Raw genomic sequence first — 14,575 nt, forward strand, 5'->3', positions numbered from 1 at the left:
GCAGAATAAGTGTGTTTATTGTTCTATGGTGGAGATGAGTAGGATCAACATAGTCCATTCAGAAAGAGGGAAATTCTTTTATGGGTCCCAAGTAAGAGTACAAGGATTTGTTTCTGTATCTCTGCCAGAGTATGGATGCTGGTAGGGGAAGAAAGATGAATGGGTGCGTTGATTTATTCTCCCATATTAATTCATAATAAATAGGATTAATGTAGAGAAATATAGAGAAACTTGGGAAGACATATGAACTTATTGCAAAGTAAAATAAGTAGAGGTAGAAAATAAGGTATACAATGTCTACAACAATGTAAATAGAAAGAACAATGTCAAAACAATAGAAATGATATTATAATAACCAAGCTTCATCCCAATGATGAAAAATGAGAAATGTATCTACTTCTTTGAAGAAGAAAGACACTATGAGTATGGGACAATATATTTTGAATGACATGCTAGTTTCATGAAAATTTTTTCTCTTCCTTTTTATTATTTGCTATAATATATGGCCCTCTGAGATGGCTAGGGAGAAGGACTATGTTGGGAAATATAACATAAAACCAAAAGATATCAAATATTTTTTTAAGAGAGAAAAAATCAACCCCTCTTCTTACTGTGTAGTCTACATAGCACAAAATCAACTTCAGTGACTTGACTCAATTTTTTGTTCATTGAATTTATTGAGCTGAATGATGGTTGGGAACTGTGTGGAGAGAGAACCCTTCCCTTTATGTCAGTGGTCCTGTTAACGAAAAGGTAAATTGAAACTACATAATACCTGAGAATCCCACCAATTCAAGAAAAATTCACTCAAATTAGTTGTTTGACTTGGATTTTCACCAAATTAAGACATGGATTTGGCACTCTATAGACTCACATTTAACTTATCTTTCCTTGATTTGCTTGAAACTAATATATTTATTTAGGATATCACTCATTCTAAGTCTATATCCAGTGGAGATCTACTAAATATGAAGAATGAAACGTACATTTTTCAGCATAACCAATGTGGAAATTTGTTTTGTTTGACTATACCTTTTATTTTTTCTAGTAGGAATGGTGAGGGACAAGAAAAAAAAATTCTTGTTAAGTGAAAAAAAATGAAAAAGAAACTAATTTATCCAAACGAAGTGTGATACTCTTCTATTAAGCCACAAGTTAAAGAATGGATCATCTGGGAGTTTCAAAGGATATTTGACTTTCTAGGAAGAAAAAAAAATGACATTTACATTTCTCAGTCACTGAATAATCATGAATCTCTTATTCTGCATATCATCCCTGTAAGCCAGATAAATATTATTTCAGTTGATCCATTTGCAAGAAAAGTATATGGAGATACTGAATTTTGGTGGCTTGCCTTTGGTCAGTGAAATAAGTACGAATAAAATTCGGAGTTTTGCAAGCTGAAACCCATGCTACAAAAATTCTACCTCAAAACATTTTTTTATCCATTCATTTTGCATTTGAATAAATCTAAATGATAATAACTGTGAGCCTGATTTACTCATCTCAGAATAAGGTAAGTACTTGGTAAGTGACCAATAAGTGTTTATATAATGAATGCCCCCATTCCATTTGTGGGTGAGTTGGGCATACTAGCTCATACAATTAAATCTCTGGTGGGTTAACTCAAGTTGTGAGGGGAAATATCTAACTGCACTAAAATACAGTACCACTATGGAAGAACAACATTACATCTCAGTACACACATAGTTATAGCTGGGGACACTGTCAGAGCTGGAGAAGGTGGAACAGAGCCTGAAGTATGCTGCAGTTAGCTAGAACCAGTTCACAGCACTGATTGTTAAATTTTCAGAATGAGCATTTAAATCTCAGATCAGCAAATGCTACAAATTAGGTCTTAATTTGTGTGTGTGTGTGTATGTGTAATTAATTGTCTAGACTTTATAAAGTGATATAGAAAATGTTAATAATGTAGATTAGACTTAAAAGGTTATTATTTATATTTTTCAGAGTCAGTTGTTAAACATTTACCAACACATGCCCATGTAACTTGTAATTTCCAATTATCCAATGCTGTCTCACCATGATTTTTCTAATCAGATGCACTTATTTACAAAGTGAATGTTTTAAAAAGTCATGTAAGGTGTGAAATTAAGTTATTAGTTGGTGGTGCAGTGAATAGAGCACTGGACCTGGAGTCAGGAAGACCTAACTTCAAATCTAGCCTCAGACATTTGAGTTGTTGTGTTATCCGGGGAAAGTCACTTAACCACTGTTTGTTTCATTTTTCTCATCTGTAAAATGGAGATAATAATAGTGCCTACCTCCCAAGGTTATTGTGAGGCCCAGATGAAATAATAATTGTAAAGCATTTAAAACAGTGCCTGGTACTGTGAGACATAGCATAGTAAGCGCAATATAAATGTTAATTATTATTAGTAATACTTTGCTATTAAGGTTGAAGAGGTTTCTTGAGCTAAGTGATTCTTCCCCATTCCTAGTAGATATACACGTAGTTGAAAAATCCACACTCTTGAGTTTTGGTCTTTTAATGGCCAATCAAATTATTTATGTGATCAAAGTAGATTCCCCTCCAGTATACTTGTCTAACACTGCCTGAATTGTTTTCCTAACTGTAGGATGCCTGTTGGATATACATGAATTTCATTTACAAACCCTGTGTTATCTTGCAGTGGGGTAGATTTTCTGTTACTTTCTTAATGTAGCTTGTTTTCTTACTTTCACTGGAAATATCCACACTCGGGTATAGAGGGAATAATATGTTACTCCAACAATTTTGATGGATGTTAGGGGATGGGTTGGGGGAGGGGGGTGGACAGTGATGACTAATGGGAGGGGGCATGTCAGATGGTTTTTCTTCAGCATGCAAAAGACAAAGCTCTTTCAAATTCAGCAGCTGACTGGATCCATATGCCCTACAGGCAGAATGTAGCCAGGATAATGCTACAGATAATGTAATTAATTAACCCCTTTGAAGTCTTCCAGTGTCAAACTTTCAGGTAATGGTATTTATATGGCAATTTTCCTAAGTCTCATCTAAGCACTGGACTTGGAATCAGGGCCCTGATTCTGAATTTTGGTTCAACTAATTATTGTAGGTCAGAAGAACTGAGTTTGTTTCTCAGCTGTGTGACTATGGACAAGTCAGTTCAGTAATCAGAGCCTCAATTCTCTCATCTGTAAAATGGGAATAATCATACATGCCTTAACATACCTTACAGGGTTATTGTGAGGATTAAATGAGGTAATGTAAAAAGTTACATAAGTTGTTTTCTTTGTAATTTAAGATTTTAAATGTAATCAGTATGGAATAAAGCAAGACATTATTAAAGTGAACCATGAAAAAATTGGGTAATTTTTTTTGTGGCAGTGTCTAATAGAAAAGTATTTCTATAATAGGTTATTTTACTGACTGCTAGTGAATGAATCATTCACTCATGAATGAATAAATGGAAACATTCAATAAGTCCTTACTAAGGCTAACTACATGCAAGGTACCTTGCTGGGAAATAAAGACAAAAATCTCAAGATATTTCTTATCCTCAAGGAGCTTTCATGTTCAATTCATCCTACATTTACCATATTCTATTTGTGCTTCAATATGTCATTTTGTTTTGTTATCATTTCTTGTGTTTTTGACTGGACCTGTAATTTTATCATTATGGGACCCCTTGTAAGAAAATAGTCTCAGCAATCAAAATATGTATGAACTTTTCCCCACAAGTTTCTTGTACTTAAAAGCTCAATAGATTTATCCTATCTCTGTGATCCTGAACAATCTGCCTAATCTTTTTTTCTTTTTATTTCTCTCTTTTTTTTTTTTTGATGAGGCAATTGGGGTTAAATGACTTTCCCAGGGTCACACAGCTAGTAAGTGTTAAGTATCTGAGGCCAGATTTGAACTCAGTTCCTCCTGACTCCAGGGCCAGTGCTCTATTCACTGTGCCACCTAGCTGCCCCCTTGCCTAATCTTTCTAAGGCTTAGTTTCCTCATCTGTAAAATGGAAACAGTAATAGTCAGGCAGCAACCTACCTTGCTAGGCTAGGCTGTTGTGAAGATCAAATGAGATAATGCTTATGAAAATACTCTGTAATGCTACAGAGTTGCATCAGAGCAATGTGTTATTATATGTGATATTCCTTTTTAAATCAAAAATAATCTCAAATTCTTGAGGAAAAAAAGTATTTTTATTATATAGACCTCAATATTTCCAGTAATTAAATCCAGCTTTATCAGGAAATGTTCATAGTGACTCTATAAAACCAACTGACACAGCAAGGAGCAGTATTTTATTGGCTCAGATGAGATATATGGTTACAAAATGCAAAATAAAGAGATACAGCTTAGTAAGATGTAGAGAGCTCTTGTGAGATTGTGGAACAACCTAAAAAAATGACCAACAATCAAGTCAATGTGATCTTTTTCTTGTTAATTAATTAATTTATTTATTTATTTTTTTTCCTGGTTCAAAGTTCATCATGTCTTTATTTTTTTTTTTTACATTATGAGATATTTTATTTTTTCCGTTACATGTAAAGATAGTTCTCAACTTTTGTTTATACATGCTTTACAATTTCAGATTTTTCTCCCTCCCTCCCTCCCCTCCCTCCCCCCTCCCCTAGACAGCAGGTAATCTGATATAGGTTATATCTATATATATCTATACATATACATATAGATATATATATACACACACATATATATACACATAATAACATTAATCCTATTTCTGCATTAATCCTGTTACAAGAGAAAGAATCAGAGCAGTGATGCAAAACCTCAAAATAGAAAAAAAAAACAACAGCACCCAAAACAAAAGAAATAATATGGTTCAATCAGCATCTATACTCCACAGTTCTTTCTTTCTTTTTTTTTCTTGGATTTGGAGATCCTCTTCTATCATGAGTTCCCTGGAACTCTTCTGTACCATTGCATTGGTGAGAAGAATATAGTCCATCACAGTAGGTCAACACTCAATGTTGATGATACTGTGTACAATGTTCTTCTGGTTCTGCTCATCTCACTCATCATCAGCTCACGGAAGACCCTCCAGGTTTCTCTGAACTCTTCCTGCTCATCATTTCTTACAGCACAATAGTATTCCATTATATTCATATACCACAACTTGTCCAGCCATTCCCCAATTGATGGGCACCCCCTCAACTTCCAATTCCTTGCTACCACGTAAAGAGCAGCTATAAATATTTTTGTACATGTGGGTCCCTTTCCCCCTTCCATGATTTCTTTGGGCAAAAGACCTAAAAGTGGGATTGCTGGGTCAAAGGGTATGCACAGCTTTATCGCCCTTTGGGCATAATTCCAAATTGCTCTCCAGAATGGTTGGATCAGCTCACAGCTCCACCAACAATGCCTTAGTGTTCCAATTTTCCCACAGCCTCTCCAACATTTATTATCTTCCTTTTTGGTCATTTTAGCCAATCTGATAGGTGTCAGGTGGTACCTCAGAGTTGTTTTAATTTGCATCTCTCTAATCATTAGAGATTTAGAGCATTTTTTCATATGGGAATAGATAGCTTTGGTTTCTTCATCAGAAAACTGCCTGTTCATATCCTTTGACCATTTCTCAATTGGGGAATGACTTGGATTCTTATAAATTTGATTTAATTCCCTATATATTTTAGAGATGAGGCCTTTATCAGAAGCACTGGCCTCAAAAATTGTTTCCCAGCTTTCTGCCTCCCTTCTAATTTTGGATGCATTGCTTCTGTTTGTACAAAAATTTTTTAATTTAATATAATCAAAATCATCCACTTTGCATTTTATAATATACTCTATCTCATGTTTGGTCAAAAACTGTTCTCCTTTCCAAAGATCTGATAGGTACACTATTCCTTTCTCTCCTAATTTACCTATGGTATCACCTCTTATGTCTAAATCATGTATCCATTTTGACCTTATTTTAGTATAAGGTATAAGATGTTGGTCTCTGCCTAATTTCTGCCATACTATCTTCCAGTTTTCCCAGCAGTTTTTGTCAAATACTGAGTTCCTATCCCAGAAGCTGGAGTCTTTGGGTTTATCAAACACTACATTACTAGTGTCATTTATTACTGCATTTCCTGAGCCTAGCCTATTCCATTGATCTACCACTCTATTTTTTAGCCAGTACCAGATAGTTTTGATGACTGCCGCTTTATAGTAAAGCTCCAGGTTTGGTACCGCTAACCCACCTTCCTGTGAATTTTTTTTCATTATTTCCCTGGATATTCTTGATTTTTTGTTTTTCCAGATGAATTTTGTTATTATTTTTTCTAGCTGTATAAAATAATTTTTAGGTAGCCTGATTGGTATGGCACTGAATAAGTAAATTAATTTAGGCAGTATTGTCATTTTTACTATATTAGCTCTGCCTATCCATGAGCAATTGATATCTTTCCAATTATTTAGATCTGATTTGATTTGTGTGAAGAGTGTTTGGTAGTTGTGTTCATAGAGTTCCTGGGTTTGTCTTGGCAAGTAGACTCCCAAGTATTTTATATTATCTACCGTTACTTTAAATGGAATTTCTCTTTCTATCTCTTGCTGCTGGACTTTGTTGGTCATGTATAGAAATGCTGATGATTTATGTGGATCTTGTTAATTTATTTAATTCATGTTGGTCATGAAAATTAAGGACTATGTGAAATTGTTAAAAATTCCCTTCTCTCATTCCTTCCTTCCTTCCTATGTCTTTTCTTCTTTTCTCCCCCTTTCTTTTTCTGTTTTCTTTGACTTCTGTCATTTTAAACCTATCCCCTGGCTTTTGTTTCCCTGTTATCCTTAGTCTAGAATTACAGTCATACTGAAAAAACAGAACCCAATAAGACAGTATTCATAAAGCTGTTAGTATAGTGCTTGGCACATATTAGGTCATATATAAATGCTTATTCTCTCTCCTTTCCTTTTCCTTAAATTTTTAAAGAAAAAAAAAGACAGTTGCTAAAACCCAACTTTTCTCTAACTGGTAGAACAGTGAGAATCATGTCCAGTGGCAGAAATGATGAAATTAATGGAAGCCATTTAATTGTGAGTCTTTAAAGAACCATATTAAAAATAAAAGGAGAGATCTGCAATATAATCTCTTCCAAATGTTATTTCAATGGCAATAAAAATCAATGAATAGACTGACGATGGTAGTAAATAAAGACCTGTTATTTCACTATGGGATGACAGACCCTTCTGAGCCTGAAGTTTTGACTTAATGATGAGATTGGTGACTGCAATCTAGTTTTAGAAGGTAATTTCTGATGAAAAATAGTTCATTGAAATTCTCATAAGGACAACATAATATCATGGGTCTGGATGATAGTCAGAAAAATATTAAAATAAAATTTGATGTGAAAAATGTTAAGCAGAAAAAGAGAGGCAAACCATCAAAAGTAGCAGGAAATGATCTTATCTGGAGGATTTTGAAGGTCAGACAAAGCAATTGTATCTATAGATAAATTAACCTTTTCATATTAATGGCAGCTAAGTGGTAGGAATGGATAGAGTGCTGGGCCTGAAGTCAGATCTTAGTTCAAATTTGACCTCACATATTTACTGGCTGTTACCCTAGGCAAGCCACTTAACTTATCTGCCTCAGTTTCCTGGAATGTGAAATGGGGATAATAATAGCTTGGGTACTCATGATGTACAGGGCAGCTAGACAATGCAGTGGAAGGAGAGCCAGGAATAAAGTCAAAAGACTCATTTTCCTGAGTTCAAGTATGGCCTCAGACACTTATTAACTGTGTGACCCTGGTTGCCTTAGTTTCTTCATTGGTAAAATGAGCTGGAGAAGGAAATGGCAAACCACTCCAGTATCTTGGCCAAGAAGACTCCAAATGAGGTAACAAAGAGTGGGACATGACTGAAAAACATTCATGATGTGGTTTACTGACTGGATGAAATTTCATGTTTTAATGTATGGTTATTATTTCATCTTCTCCCAAAAGAAATATTAGATCTAGAGAGTGAATTCAAAATTATTTGGTTCAGTTTCACAGACATTTATTGAGTTGCTAAAATGTGCATAGTGCTGTGCTATAGACAAGAAAAAAAACATGGAGTGAGTCTTGCCCTCAGTGGAGTCAGCATCTAGTGAAGGAGCTGATGTATACACATAAAAGAGGCATCATGGAGTATGTAGTGAATACAGTAATTGAGTTGGGTTAGGAAGAATTGGGGTTAAATATTGTTTTATAAGACAATAGGTCAATCATATAACCTCTTTCAGCCTTTTTTATCACCTATAAAGCAATTAATATTAGCACCTACCTGATAGCTTGGTCAAGTGCAACAAATCAGAAAAATTACACAATGTAATTTACAAATCTGAAAGCTTAGTATACTTCTGAGTCATCATCTTTGTACTATAAAGAATACAATAAACAAATGAGAAAAATAATTAATAATAATAGCAACAATATTGGCTAGCATTCATAATGAATTTAATGTTTGTAAAATGCTTTACATAGGCTATCTCATTTAATCCTACATAAAAACCAAGAATTCTGAAAGTTTTGCAGGTTTTTTATACATGATTTAAAAAAAAAAAAGAGCAGAAGAAGGAATCATATCCTCTGTCTGAAACTAGATTTCTTTTATGTGCAGAAAAAAAAAATCTCAAATTGGAACTCTAAATTGACTTTGGGTCTACATGTCAGATCTGTGATACATTGTGTTGAATGGAAAAGAGCATTTTTTTTTTCTTCCTTAGAATCTAGATAGTATAACCAGAGGCAGCTAGGTGGAGCAGTGAATAGAGTGCTGGGCCTGGAGTCAGAAAGTTGTTAATTCATTTCAGTCACTTCCGACTCTTCATAACCCAGTCTGGGCTTTTCTTGGCAGAGATACCGGAGTAGTTTGCATTTTCTTCTCCAATTCATTTTAGATGCGGAAACTGAGGCAAACAGGGTTAAGCGATTTGCCGAGGGTCACACAAATAGGAAGTGTCTGCAGCTAGATTTGAACTCAGAAAGATGAGTTTCTGACCCCAGACTGGACACCCTATCCATTGAACTACCTGCCCTGAGGTCAAGAAGACCTGAGTTCAAATCCAGCCTGAGACACTTGCTGGTTGTGTGACCCTGGGCAAATTCTTGATGCTTATCTGCCTCAGTTTCCTCATCTATAATATGAGCATAACAATAGCCCCTACCTCCCAGGCTTGCTATGAGGATAAAATGAGATGATATTTTTAAGGAGCTTTTTAAACCCTAAAGTGCTATATAAATAGCAGCTTTTAACAAGAGGTTTTACCTAAAGTTATAGGTTACTTCTTTTTTTTTTTTTTTTTGCTGGGCAATGGGGGTCAAGTGACTTGCCCAGGGTCACACAGCTAGCAAGTATCAAGTGTCTGAGGCCGGATCCAAACTCAGGTACTCCTGAATCCAGGGCCAGTGCTCCAACCACTGCACCATCTAGCTTACTAGGTTACTTCTAAGTATGATTGCTGAGACACTTGGACCCAGTTGATCTAGTATTTGAAGCTACATTCATGCCATTTACCTGGATTGTAATTGTAGCAAGTTAATTTTGATATTTAGAGACAGACCAATTAACTATAGAAGGAACCTAGTGATTGCATGTACTAGATTAAGATACCAGTCAAATGATACATCTCCTATTGCCTTCTGAATGTGCAGACTGAGAAAAACCCAACAGACTCCCACAGAAAAAAAAAAGAATCCTTAGGCCATTTAATATATCCTATGTCTCTTTCAGGGTTAGTTATAATATCCCAACATATAACTGTGCATCATTCCCTCTAGGTACTCTGGTGAGGGAAGATCCAGAAGAAGCTCTTTAGGAGACCTAGTCCCCTTTCAGATGACTGAAAGGTGTTCCTTCCATTGAGCCTAAATCTTCTTTGCAAATGTGCCCACTGTTTTTTGAGCCTGTCCTCTCAAATAGAAATGGGGGGGGGGGCCACAAAACCACACATAAGGATCCATTGTGAGCTATATATTGACTTAGAAAATAACATTATAACATTATCTATGTTTTGTTATATTTTTTAATTTTTATTAAATATTTCCAGTTATATTTTAATCTGTCTGGAGTGTTTAGGAGCACCTGAAGGCCCTGTGCTTCTCTCTTTTACTCTAATCTATATTAGCTATTGTATACATGAATACCCTGTATACAATTTAATGGTCAATGTGTTAATATTAAAAGTTATACAGATAAACTATTCTCACCAATCCTAAAGAAGGGAAGGGAACATTTAATAAATGCTTACTATATTGCAGACATTATGCTAAGCATTTTACAAATATCTTTTATTTGATCCTTACAATAACCCTGGGAGGTGAGTACTATTATTATCTTCATTTAATAGTTAAGGAAACTGAGCCAGGAGAAGTTAAGTGACTTGTCTAGGCTCACAAAACTAATAAGTATCTGAAACTCAGGTCTTCCTGACTCTAGACCTGCTGCCTAACAGGCTCTTATAGTCTAGTCTATGGACATTTTCATTAGTAGGCATTACATATATAAAAACTGTTATGGAGTTTGAATAATGCTTGATACTGAAGGCTTTAATCACTCCCTCAATTGGATCAATAATTTTAAGTTTATCCTTATTTTTCTAGAATACCTAAATCACATAGTTTTAGAAATGGGAATAAATTCACATTTAATATGAAAAACAAAACAGGACAATTTACAAATAAATCTTTCTTCTTTCCATAGTCTTTTCCATAGCTCCAAAATGTCCCAACTTTCTGGTAAGAATCAATTCAACCAACACCTTTCTTCCATGGTTGTTAAAGATTATAGAAATTCCGGGGGGCAGCTAGGTGGCACAGTGTATAAAGCACCAGCTCTGGATTCAGGAGCACCTGAGTTCAAATCTAGCCTCAGACACTTGACACTTAGTAGCTGTGTGACCCTGGACAAGTCACTTAATCCTCATTGCCCTGCCAAAAACAAAGATGATAGAAATTCCAGTCTTTACTATTCTTCTATGGAGAGTTAGTTGTTCTATTTACTAAACTCCATGGTGATTATTCAGTTTGTGAAAACAACCCTTTTCTGGGAGGTTAGGTTAAAAAAAATTCTAAATCCAGCTTTTCAGAATACTGTAACTAGAAGATAGGTTTTAATTACTGGGCTTAGAGATGGAAGATTCCTTAGAAATTGTCTAGTTCCATGCCCTCTCTTTATATATAAAGAAACTGAGGACCAGAAAAAAGAAGTGAGTGACCTATCCAATGTGACACAATCAATCAATCAATCAATTGATCAAAAATCATTCAATAAATTCTCATTATTTGCTAAGGTGCTATGCCAAGCTTTCAATAGAGTCTAATTCTAGTCCTTGCCTTTTGACAAGAGAAGAGTTAGTTCAGCAAATATTTGGTCTAAGCACCTACTCTGTGCAAGGTATTATGCATGTTTCCTTCCCCAAATCCTTAATAGCATGCCACAGATGGATAGAAAAAGGAAAGGATTGATAAATGTGAATTGCCACTATGACAACAATTACTAGATAGACAAATCAATAAAGTGGGTCAAGTTAGGAAATGAGCTTCCACCTAGATTCATTCCGTGGTTATTTTCTCCTGGCAAAATCTCCAGGGCAGAATAATGGGAGCTGAATTGTCCATGCATGTATATTGGGGGATGGGGTAGAGCTGGACTTAAGAAGAGGAAAGGGAGAATAGTGCACATTTTCTTAGTTTCTTTTAAAGAAAGGAAACGAAAACTCATTTAAGATAGCATAACTTTACCTAAATAGTATTTTTTGCAAGTTAATGGGGAAGAAATCAGAAACAGATGGATTAAATTTCTCTTAAATTACACATAAAGAGAAAAGTGATAAGCAATAGAGTTTTGAGGTTTTGTCGAACTTCTTTTTACCAACCATATGAAAAAATGGATTCAATTATTGTCTGAACCAAAAATATTGCCCAGTTCCCCCATATCCATCCAGTTATCAAAGCCTGAATCAGTGGGAATATATCTTAGTCACAAAATAATTTAAAACAATTTAAGAACCAAGTATGTAAATGCATCTTGTGATCTAAGTATAATGGTCTCTATGCTTTAACTCAGCAACTCATTATGTTTTCTTCACCTGACTAGTTCAATAATTTTGTTTGAAAAATAAAAAATAGAGAGCTCAGTTTTATCAATGGGAAGGTGGAAATATGATGATTGGATTCTTTCATATTCTCCAACCAAATCACCTTCAATTTTTAAATTTATTTTGTATTTTTTATAAATAGTTCTTGTTATGCAGGAGAATTTAGCTAATTTACATGATTAATGAGGTGAGGGGGGAGGGAAGACCTTTTGAGATTTTAAGTTACTAATCCTGCCTGACAAACTTGATAGATGTATTAGGGCAGAATTCAAAAATTAATATAAGGAGGAAATTAATTAGATGATCTATGTGGGATGTTTGATGCAGAATTCGATATAGTTTTACCTACTTTTATACTTTTAGTAGTATATATTTAAATTGTGATCTCAATTTTAATCAGTATGGGTAGCTCTTATCAGTATAGGAACTTTCTTTACTAATCACTTGCTTCATTTTGCTGACACTAGCTGTGTGACCATGGACAAATTAATTAACCTTCCTAATACTCTAAAACTACTCTACTAATGTATAGCTAGACTGTGATCTCCTTCAGCAAAGGGAGTTTTCATACCTATGAAATCATATACCATTGATGCATAGAATGTGAAATCAAAGGGTCATGCTTTCTTCTCTGTTGCAATTAATGCATTGTTGACACTATACAGTTATCCTTTTGACATCTCAGGAATTAGGGGTGCAGAATTCTCACAATTTGGAAAATCTACATGAATTTTTTGGCCATCCCTTTGTACCAGAGAAGAAATCTGATTTTTTTTTCTTTTTCTTTTATGGGATGTTTACAGTACTTTATTGTAAAATTTGAATTAATTATTTGGTCATAGGCTTATGTAGGTCAATGTTAAGTAAAAATACTGTATAAAAAAAGAACATTTTCTGTATGGTCTGCTAACCTTCACATGTTGTCTGCAGCTTCTACAAAACTACCCCAAAATCCCATTTAATTTCTTATGCGTACCCACTATATATCAAAACCTCAGTGGGGAAAGTTACAAATGTTGAAGGGATAACTGTATACATTTTTTAGAAAGAAATGAGCTGCTGATAGTGTGACAATTGGAGTGATGCCCCCCTGCTGGAGAGATACTGCAGGAAAGCTCCGCCATGAGGAGAAGGTGTCTGAGGGCAAGCCATGTGGCTTGGAAGGTCAGTTCCTTGTCATCAGGAAGTGACATTTGCTTGTGGGTACTGTCGGTCAAAGCTACCAGCCAATTAGCTTGGAGCTTTGTGTGTGTATGGATGGGCTGTATTCCAGTTTAGACAGGAGGCTTATGGGACAAAGAAGGGGTGAGCCTCTCTCTTTCACCAAGACCTTGGGGGAAGTGGAGCTAGAAATGCTGGCTCCCTGAGATAGATAGATGTAGGCATCTAGGCCTCTTTCTCTTTCCTCACCAAATTCTTATGCTCCTTAAAAGTCTAAACTCTTGCTAAAGCTTCTAATTCATTGGCAAACACTCGTTAGATTTTTAGACAGTATAGCTAGAATTTTAGCCACATTACAGACAGCAACCATTCAGATGGTGACCATGAAATGTCTTTTAGCTAGTACAATGCAGACCTGGATTCAGAGTTAGCAAGATGTGAGTTTAAATTTGGTCTTGGACATCTACTAGGTGTGTGACATTGGGTAAGTCACTTAACCTCTGTTTGCCTCAGTTTCCTTATCGAGAAAATTGAGATGATAATAATAGCATCTACCTCCAAGGGTTGTTTTGGTGATAAAAGAAAATAATATGTCCAAAGTACTTAGCGTGATGACTTGAATATAGCAGATAATAAATGTTAAAATTTAAGAAAAAAACTAGTTCTTTTTAATAAACATATTTCCCAAGACATTAAAAGACTTCTACTTAGTCATTTCCTATCAGATATTTATTGAATTCTAGTAACTTAATAAAGGTGTTTTACATGCTACACTTCACATTGTTAATTCGTTCTATGAAAGCTGTTAGTTCCATGGGATCTATGGAAAATGCTTTGTGGCATTATAAATGGAGTTTGGTTATAATGTGTTCTGTGCATTATTTCAAAATGACATTGATTAGAGTCATGTTATTCAAAGTATGCTTATGGCTTTTCACTCCCTTCATCTTTCTGCAGAAAGAGTTTTGGAAAATGTGCAATGACTAACACATGGGTGCACATTGTATTGAGACATGTAGTGTGTGTGTGTGTGTGTGTGTGTGTGTGTGTGTGTGTGTGTGTGGTTATCTCTTACTGTCAGCTCTTTCTGGTTTCTGCAACAATATTATAACACTGAAAATTTACACAGTGCTGACCATCCGAGGATCTCAAAGTCCACATTTTAAATATGCTTTGGTGCCTTAGACCATAATCATCATTGTTTGACAGATGAGGAACTTGAGGCACAGAGAAAGGAGCAGCAGCTTAAAGCAATCGTTCCCTTGAGTATAGTTAGCCTCTATGTCCAATCTGAAAATATTAGTGTTTCTTCTAACATTTTATTCCTGTCATAGTCATCCTTCACTACCAGTGGCATG

This window comes from Dromiciops gliroides, chromosome 4 (assembly GCF_019393635.1).
Source record: "Dromiciops gliroides isolate mDroGli1 chromosome 4, mDroGli1.pri, whole genome shotgun sequence".
Classification (NCBI taxonomy): domain Eukaryota; kingdom Metazoa; phylum Chordata; class Mammalia; order Microbiotheria; family Microbiotheriidae; genus Dromiciops; species Dromiciops gliroides.